This window comes from Hipposideros armiger, unplaced genomic scaffold (genome assembly GCF_001890085.2).
Source record: "Hipposideros armiger isolate ML-2016 unplaced genomic scaffold, ASM189008v1 scaffold_35, whole genome shotgun sequence".
Classification (NCBI taxonomy): Eukaryota; Metazoa; Chordata; class Mammalia; order Chiroptera; family Hipposideridae; genus Hipposideros; species Hipposideros armiger.
This window is the reverse complement of record NW_017731385.1, coordinates 2,470,029-2,479,939: the sequence shown is the minus strand read 5'-3', so window position 1 is coordinate 2,479,939 and position 9,911 is coordinate 2,470,029.

The following is a 9,911-nucleotide window of genomic DNA, read 5'->3' as shown; positions in this document are numbered from 1 at the left end:
AGGAGAGAGGAGAGGAAGAGAGAGAGGAGAGAGGAGAGAGGAGGAGGGAGGGAGGAGGGAGGAGAGAAGAGAGAGAAAAGGATCTAGAGAAGTCCCTCTCCTTCCTTCGTGCTTCAGCTCTCGTCCTGGGAGACCTGGCGATGGTAGCTGTGCTGATAGCGCTGACAATCTCGTGCAAATATGTCTCACTTGGGGCTGCTGGGCCCTGGGACCACCTCTGTAGACCCCATGTCATGTGAGAAAAATGTTAGCGCCTGCTGTTTAAACCCTTTTCAGTCAAAAGTTTATTTGCTGCCCTAAGCATCTTAAGTGATGTAATTCCCAAAAAAGAAGTAATCAGACTATTATTTTCTGAGTGCATGTTATATATTAGAACCTTTTCTCATACATTGGATTTAGTTCTTTCAATGCGTTCTTTCAATCAAGTGACAATCATTGCCAGTATTCTCATTTCATAGAAAAGGAACCAAAGACTGAGAAAGAAGTTCAGAGGTTCAAGACTAAGCTGTGTTTATGCCCAGGGCTAGTTCATGGCTTCTCCTGATACCCACTGCCTATATCCTTTGGGTCCCTGGGTCTTTCCCTCCCTTGAGTCAAGAAAGCTATTCTTTGTTTGCTCTTATAAACACTTATTGTTTTATAAATAATCTATGATCTTTACGTAAAAAAAAAAAGAAAGAAAGAAAGAAAGAAAGAAAGAAAGAAAGAAAGAAAGAAAGAAAGAAAGAAAGAAAGCTATCCTGACATTGAATGGTTGGATTATCAACCTCAGTGCCATCTCCCTGGACCCTCTTCTATCTCACAGAAACTTCCGGGGTCTTCACTCACCTCATGAGATAGAGATATCCCCTCAGAACTGGAGTGAGACAGGAAGTCCACTCTCCCGACTTCTAATCCAACAGCCTACTATAGACCCCAACTAGTGCAAGAAGGCAAGAAAAAAAAAAGGCATGCATATTGAAAAAGAAGCAGCAAAATTTTCTTTACTCTCAAGCAACACAATCATGTATGTAGAATATTCTAATAAATCTATATTTTGAAAAGCTATTAGAACTAATGGTGAGTTTAGCAAAATTGTAGGCTACAAGGCCAATATTTTAGCAATCAATTTTATTTCCATGTACTAGGAAAAAGCAATTGTAAATGGAAATATAAAAGATATAAACTTTGCAAGAGCATAAAAAAAACATGTTACTTTGGGACAAATTTAACAAAATATGTGTAAAATGTTGCTGAGAAATTAAAGAATATCTAAGTAAATGAAGCAATACACTAGGTTCATATGCTAATTAGTATTAAGATACCAGTTCTTCCTAAATCCATACACAGGCTCAATGAAATTTTAATCAGAATATGAAAAGGTATGATTGTAGAAATAAACAACATATTCTAAAATTTATATGGAAATTCAAAGAACCAAGAACACCCAAAATTATTTTGAAAAAAAGGAACACATTTGGAAAACGTATACTGCCTCTTTCCAAGACTTACTATAAAGTTACAATAATCATGGCAGGATGGTATTGGTATAAAGTTATACAAACAGTTCAATGGAATAGAAATGAATATTCAAAATAACAGGCCCAGACATATATAATGAATTAATTTGCAAGAAAGATGCCAAGACAATTAAATGGGGGAAGGATAACCTTCTCAACAAATGGCGGTGTAACAAGTGGACAGCCATGTGTGAAAAACGAACCTCAATGCTTGTCTCATAACCAACAAAATTAACTAAAGTAGGTCAGAGTGAACCAAAATGTCATGGCTAAAACTATTAAACTTCTAGAAGAAAACCTAAGAAAAAAAGTTTGTGATATTTAGTTAGGCTAAATTTTTTAGATAGGACAAAAAGGGATTAGCCTAAAAAAAAAAAATAGTGATTTCATCAAAAATTTGAACACATCAAAAGGCAAACCACAGACAAGGGTAAAATGTACCCAAAATATTTATCTGACAAAGTACTTTTATCCGAACTATATAAAAACTTTCATAACTCAATAAAAGGACAGACAATCTAACTTAAAAAATACACAGAAAACAACTGAAGAAGATAGATGGATGGTAAATAAGCCCAATGAAAAGATGTTCAACATCATTAGTCATAAGGAAAATGAAAATCAAAACCGCCATGAAATACCATTACACACTCACTTGAATGACTAAAATGAGAAACACTAACAACAGCAAGTTCGGGCAGGTATATGAAACAACTACAAGTATCTCGTATTGCCGGTGGAATGTAACATGGCACAGCCACTTTGGAAAAGAGTGTGGCGGCTTCTTATAAAGTGACCTATACACCCACCCTATGACCCAACAAGCAGACTCTTATCCAAGACAATGAAAACACTTGCACACAAAAGATTGGTGTTCAAATATCCATAGCAGCTTCATGTCTTGTAGCCCAAACTGAAAACAACCCAAATATTCATCAATTGGTGAATGGATAAATTGTGATATATCCATACAGTGGAATATTCCTCAACAATTGAAAAGAAAAAAAAAACTGATACACACAACAGCATAGATTCATCTCAAAAGCATTATACCGAGTGGGAAAAACCCAACACAAAAGACTATATAAGGTATGATTCCATTTACACGACATTCTAGAAAAGGCAAAACTATAGTAACAAAAATAGAAGCTGCCATGGGCTAGAAGGGGAGGGGATTAATGACATCAGAGCTTGAGGGTGCACTGGGTGTCATGGAAACCTTATATCATGATTATGATGGTGGTCACATAACTGCATGCATTTGTCAAAACTCATAAGTTGTTAAAATTAGTGATTTTTATCATCAGTAAATTATGTTTCAATAAAGTTGATGTAAAAATCCTCAAAGAGAAAAGTTATATATATATATATATATCCATCATATATATATATATATCCATCATATATATATATATCCATCATATATATATATATATATTAACTTTTACATCCAAATAAGAAAATAGCCATACAATAACACAACTTAGATAAATTTTTATATACTGGTTTGCTTCCTTCCCACTCAGAAGAATATGACACCTGCATATTTTCCATACTATACCAATAGTATATGAAATAGCATTGTCAGTTTCCTTGACAATTCACCCAAAAACAATTATTAACGCTAGCCCCTGACATAAACCAGACTGAAAAAACTTTCCATTTGTTAAAGGACAAAAATGAGATGATGGCTGATGAAAACCTAATTTTCAATCTATATTCAGATATATTTTATCAGACTCTTTCATTTAACCCTGTTTGTGAAGAGGTTTTCCATCTGTTTGGATAACTGTCTCCCAGAGAAAAACCCAAAGCCATGTTGACTCCATCATCATATTGTGACAAACATGTGCTATTTTTCTTACCATAGACCAGGCAGGATTCAAGGTTAAGGATAGAATACCAAAGATTTGCTCCATGAGCAATTTTAATGGCAAGGGAACCTTGACTTTGCCTTATTGTAGTACTTCAACTAAAACTGACCTTCAACATATGAAAATTTCATTTTCACAAATAAATGGTTGGACCGATGTCTTTTATTAGACTCACAAACAGTAATCAGCATAGATGGCTTTCAAGGCCACTATCTTCCTGTTCATTCAAACTACAGATAACAGAACGGAAGTAGTGAGAGCACTAAAAGCTAAAGTAATCTTTCTTTCTTGAGAACACAGAACTATTTACTTAGGGATCACAGCCTGCCACTTTCCAACATTATCAACAGTTATCATATTTATCCTGTTAACGGGATGGATTTATTGTTTGTGTATCATAATTTGAGCCTGAGCTGCACTGATGTGTTTTATGGCGTGTAGTCACCGCCGATATATTGTGGGTCTATAACCGTTCCATAAACTGCAGATGCCATCGTGGAAATGAATGAGCCCAAGTTTCTTCTGAGCTGTTTTTAATTATATGTTTATCTTTCCTCATTCCTTTGACTCACATTTTATTTATACCACATGTGGTTACATGTGGTATAGAAGCAATTTTAGGGGGTTTTGGAAAACCTTAAGCAATCATCTCATTTTACTCAACAAAGCCACATTACTTACACTGACAGCAATTACGTCTCTATATATTATAACATTCGTACAATTTCTGGTCCCTTCCAGCCACACTACTTCCATTTGGATTCTCTTGAAGATGGAGACTTTAAAAAATAAAGTCTCTTAGTTAAATTAGTCTTAAAAATTTGAATGATTCTCTGAATTGTATTCATAGTTAATAAGCATGACATAATACCTTGACTTAATTATTTCATTATTGTATGTCATCTTGCACTTTAAAAAAAAAAAGCACAAATATTGACTGAATATTTTAAATCATCATAGGAAATCATTACCTATAGATTCAATTTATACAGCTATTCTGATTAATAGAGTTTATCCACATGCAAATTATCTTTGCTTTGACCTAATGGAGCCTTGACAGAGAGTACAGACTAAAATTATCCTGGTGCAGAGAGCCAACGTAGGCCCGGAGCCAGACATGGTCCCTTCTCACCTGCATGGCCTCCAGCCTTTCCCCACTCTGGCTGCTGTGACATGGGACTAACTCCTGGCCTTAGATTCTTGGACTTGCACTTAGCTACCCATGGAACACAGGCCTTTCTCCCAGCGTCCTGGTAACTGGGGCCCTGACTCCAAGTCTGGCTTTTCCTGACCTCTGCCCTGAAGGCCAGGGCTGTCACCACAGGCCTCTCATGTCCTCACAGGGGCCACGACAAGGCTGGCCCTTGCCCTCTGTTCTCACCCAGTCTACCCACACCTGAATTTGTAATGCCGTTTAGACATTTTGCATTTGTATTGCCTGGTCCTAACTTTCTACTTTTCCCAGAGTCCCCTGTGTTCAAGGCCACCCACATTATGACAGTGGCTTTGAAAATATCCAACGGCCCTGTCCTTTCATTTTTCTATGGACAGTTGATTTCTGCATATAAATAATTACTATTGTATCTGGGTGTCTTCTATGCTTGTTCTGCTGCCTAGTGTCATGGGTAGAATATCACTGGATGACTTCATGAAAGGGAGAAGGGATGTTCTTGAGCTTTATACGTCAGCATCATCTCACTGGGCAGAATATTTAAGAAAACTTTGGAACTGTGAGTTTTTATCATCAGGGTTGGGCTCTTGGAAAAGGCGAACAGGGTGTCTAGAGATAGTACAAAGGAGGAAGGAGTATTGAGACCTTCGGAATAATCACCATTACAAACCCACTTACCCACTTGCCACTTCGGAAAGGTGAAGGGTCAAGGACTTACCAAACAATTGTGTCCAGTGCAGCCAGACAACTGGATACAGCCGGGCTCACAGCACAATTTAGTCTCCCTCAGGCTGACTGTCACTTACACTCACAACCCTGGCTCGCAATCTGTCTGCTTCAGCTAACTTGCTATAAACCAGATATACACATCCAGCAAAGCAAATGGAGGTGAACCTCTCCTGAGAGGCATTACGTCACAGAATGGAAGCCATGCGTGGCTTCTGATAAACATCCTTGACTCTTAGAAGAAGGAATCTCAAAAGGCCCATGGTTTGTTTCCAGGCGGGAGAAGCAGCCAGCTGACAGCATGAGTTTTGTTCCCTTTTGTGTTTGTTGTAAGAATCCCCTTGGTGCCTGAATCTGAACTTACAATTCTAGGGCGTGGGTTTTAGAATTTAAAAGTACGTGTAGTGACTTTCATTGTCTACAGCATTCCTGAGAGCTTATTTTAATCTTAGAAGAGGGTGAACCATTGAAGCTTGGAAGTTCATTGCTTCATTCGTTCATTTGTTTATTGAACTACTCTTTATATGTGCCAGACGCTGTTTTAGGTGTTGGGGAAACTGCAGGGGGGAAAAAAACAGATAAAACGCTGTCTTCATGCAGTTTGCATTCTGATGGGGAAGACTGACAATAAAACAAAAGAATTAATCTATGACAGAGTACCAAGCAATGACAGGTATCATAAAGAAATTAAAGGGGAGTACAGGCTAGAAAGTGGGGGACAGTTTTATAGCTAGGACAGTCGGGAAAGGCCTCTCTGAGGAGCTGACAATTGAACAGAGACTTACATGCCTGGGAAGGATGACGCAGACAAATATCAGCAAGAAGAGCTGCCAGCTAAAAGGACTAGCCCAGCGGTCGGCAAACTGCGGCTCACACGCGGCTCTTTGGGTACGTTCCGTCTCAAAAGTCTGCCGACCCCTGGAAGAGCCAATCCTGTCCCTCACAACAATTTAAAAATTATTCGAGAGCCATAAAGGTATTTTTACATAATCACCATGATGTGAATAATGTCCTTTAAAAAAATCCATAAATGAAACTATGACAGTTTCATTTTCATTTTCAATTTTACTTCAGAGCCACATTTACATACCCAATGAGCCGCATGTGGCTTGCGAGCCGAGTCGCAGTTTGCCGACCCCTGGCAGCTCTTCCATCTCAAAAGTTTGCTGACCCCTGGACTAGAAGGTCCAAAGGCCCTGAGGCAGGGAAAAACAGCCCCAGTCTGTTCAAGGAACGGCAAGAGGCCAGTGTGCCTGGAACTAAGGAAGCAAGGAGCTAGGTTAATACTCTCCAGCATGGCCATTTCATGTCATGCGAAATTTTTCCCATAGCAGGCCGAGTAAATGCTGCTTTAAATCAGGACTGTTTTTTCCCTGACCCCCACCCTGACTCAGAAGTCACCTTTGTTTGAATTAATTACTTAATCACTTTCATCACACATGACTTCAGGAACTGCCTCGTGTTTAATTCAAGACAGTTGGCTTTCTCTTTGAAGGCAGATTACAAATGGAGGGGTGGTGTCTTAAAGCTTAGGGGCTGCTTCAGACATGGAGAGCAGGGGGGAGGGTGTCCACGGTGCTTTTCTTCGATTCACAAGGGCTGTTTAGATTCTGGTCTGGTGGTGACATGCTCCAAGTCGACCCAAGTGACAATGTTCACTTCACAAAACAGCACATGAGCTAATATAATAAATAAATAAACCGAGCCTATGAGCAGCCCCAGCCCAACAACCGTCATTATGCGACCGAGGGGTTCTGGAGAGAAGAGAATGGGCGGGGGTTACGCTGAGTTAGAATGCGGGGGACACCCCATCACGCCACGCCTGCTTCCCAGGCCAGTGTGTGATCTCCTGGCTGCAACGCTTTATCTGATTTTTTTTTTTTATTAGACAGCTGTGATCCTCTCCCTTCAAACCCCTGTCACCGCCTTTCGCAGGAATGTAAGTGATATGATTAGGGAACGTGGCATCTTGTGTAATCGGTCGTAATCACCGTCTGAGGGCTTCAGGGATATGACACACATTTCTTCCAGGGCTGCCTGAGAGCTGGCACACAGGGTGACAGGAACCCCACTCCCGTCTCCGCCTCATCACATTGCTTCTTGGCCAATGCACCAAATTTCTCACCCTCATTTGACTAATAGGTTAACTAAATTTTTCCTGGTCCTGCCAGATGGAAGTATCAGAGAGAGAACGGGAACTGGAGCCGCCTTCTGCCTCCACAATCTTTTTTTTTTTTTTTTTTTGCTTACTTAGCTCCTGGAATCTTGAACAAACCAGACCCATCACCCCACCTGACCTCATGCTATTCTCGCCACCTAACAAGCCCTTATTTTCCTTCTTGTCTTACCCAAATCCCACCCCTTCCTCCAAAGCCACCTACCGCTCTGCTCCCCAAGTACAATGAGTTCTACTCATTCTTCCTGTTTGGTTCTGACTGTACAATTTGTCTTTTCATCATCTCATCAGGCTGCCTCCTACCGTGTTTCCCAAAAAATAAGACCTAACTGGAAAATAAGCCCTAGCATGATTTTTCAGGATGCTCGTAATATAAGCCCTACCCCAAACATAAGCCCCAGTTAAGACTGTCAGCCAGACACGACTGTTTGAATAAATGTAGATTTTTGCACATGAATAAATGAATACATGTAGATTGTTGGAGCAACAATAAAAGACCCAGTCTTATTTTCGGGGAAACGGGGTAGTTGTTTCTCATGAAGGCCTTGCGTCCTAGTGAGATTGTACAGACTTTCTGCAGAAACCATCTGATTCTTTTTGAGGCTCTCCCCACCATCAGTAACCTCAGACGCGTAGTGAAGGACAGGCGCTCAATAAATGCATGCTAGAAGGAGTTAAATGTCTGTAATACAAACAGCCTCAATCATCAGTTACAGATACTCCAACTTCCTGCATTAATTCTTTGAGTTACATTTACATCTGGGCGTTTTTCAGCATATTCAATGAAGACAGAAAACTAAGGTTAACACTTCATGTTCTCAGCGGTGCTGGGTGACCAGGAGGCCAGGAATAGCTGACAGGTCTGTTTGCTTAAGCCCTCTGCTCACAATTTCCTTAAAATATTAATGTTGTTTGGGCCGGCCAAGTGGCGCGTTGGTTAAGAGTTGGCTCGGGACGCCAGCTCTGAGCAGCAGGGCCCTAGTTCGGATCCCGCATGAGGGCCAGTGATGCTGCACCCGCTACAGCTAAGATGGTGAACAACAGCTCGACCTGGAGTTGGGCTGCCGTGAGTCAACAGCAATGGCGTAGGCTGCAGTGGAGCTGCAGTGGACTGCCATAAGCTACCGTGAGTGGCTGGCAGCCAGCATGAGCAGCAGGCAGCCGGTGTGAGTGGCCATCCAGTGGCCGGCGACTGATCTGCCTCACCCAGGAAAAGCACAATGATAATACCAACATGGGCCAGTGAAGCGATGGCCTCCACAACTAGACTGAAGAACAAAGGGACAGCAACTTGTCTGTTCCCCTTCCTCGATCCCCAATGCTGTTCCCCTCCCCCAATTCCGCAATAAAATCTTAAAAATATACATATTAATGTTGTTTTACTTTCGAATATAAGTGAGCCAGTGTTTTTGAATCAAACCCAAGAAGATGGTTTAAAATGCACTTTTCTGAATCGGGTTGATTCAGGTCGTGGCTTAAAAGAAAAATGCCCGTATGGATAAGTAGTCAGAGATTAAATCTGAAAGCGGCCCTCCATTTGCTAATGTGTTGACATCTAAATATATAAAGGCAACCTATAAAATTGACTTAAGTGAAAAGCATGTTTTAGAGTTAACAATTGGGTCAGAGTCAAGCGATCATGCAGAAAATTTAAGGGAAAGGACTCAAACCTACCAGCAAAATTCTACAAACTCCAGCATCTAGGTTTTTCTCTTTTAGGAGCCCCCCATGCTTCCACTTTATATTTAGACAACAGCTTGTGTCTCTCCCCTGGGTGTGTGTCTCTCTCTCTCTTCAGAGAAAGTATTAACTACCTGCCTCAACCTTGTACTAGGAAATTAACATAAGATATTTTCATTTGACCGTGATCACAAGAAGCCCTCTCTAATCTCATTTGGCACATTACCTATCAGATTTATGGAAATTCTCCGTGAACTCTGACACTGACGTGTAATAGTTGCATAAACTGCATGTGAGAGGGGGTTGGGGTGTTCACAAGGTGTACCCTTGACCCTGGCTACTGGCGGTGTCTTCACCGGAGTCTACTAGTCACCCTGGAATCCCAAATGAAATATGCAAGAAAAACAGGCCTCCCAATCCATGTCACTGGGGCTGATTAGAGGGAGATGGGTAAAAGGAATTCATAATGAGGGGAATAAAGATAGCCAGAAACTGCAAACAGCAGGGATCCTATTTCTATCAGACTTGAAAATAAACTAACAATAGAAAGGGTGGCCATCTAATTAAATAATAATTTCTTTTTATTTTTTAATGGTGCCCATGTTATTTAATGCCTTGACTTCTTCAATCATTGGAACCATAATTCAACATAATTATGAAAAGTAAAGTTGTCAAACTTTTAACAAGTCCTTCATCTGACCATAATAAGTAATATGTCACAGAGGGAAAAATATATATATTTGAACCCATGTTGGTAAAGCTCAAACCACTGATTTTCAAACCAC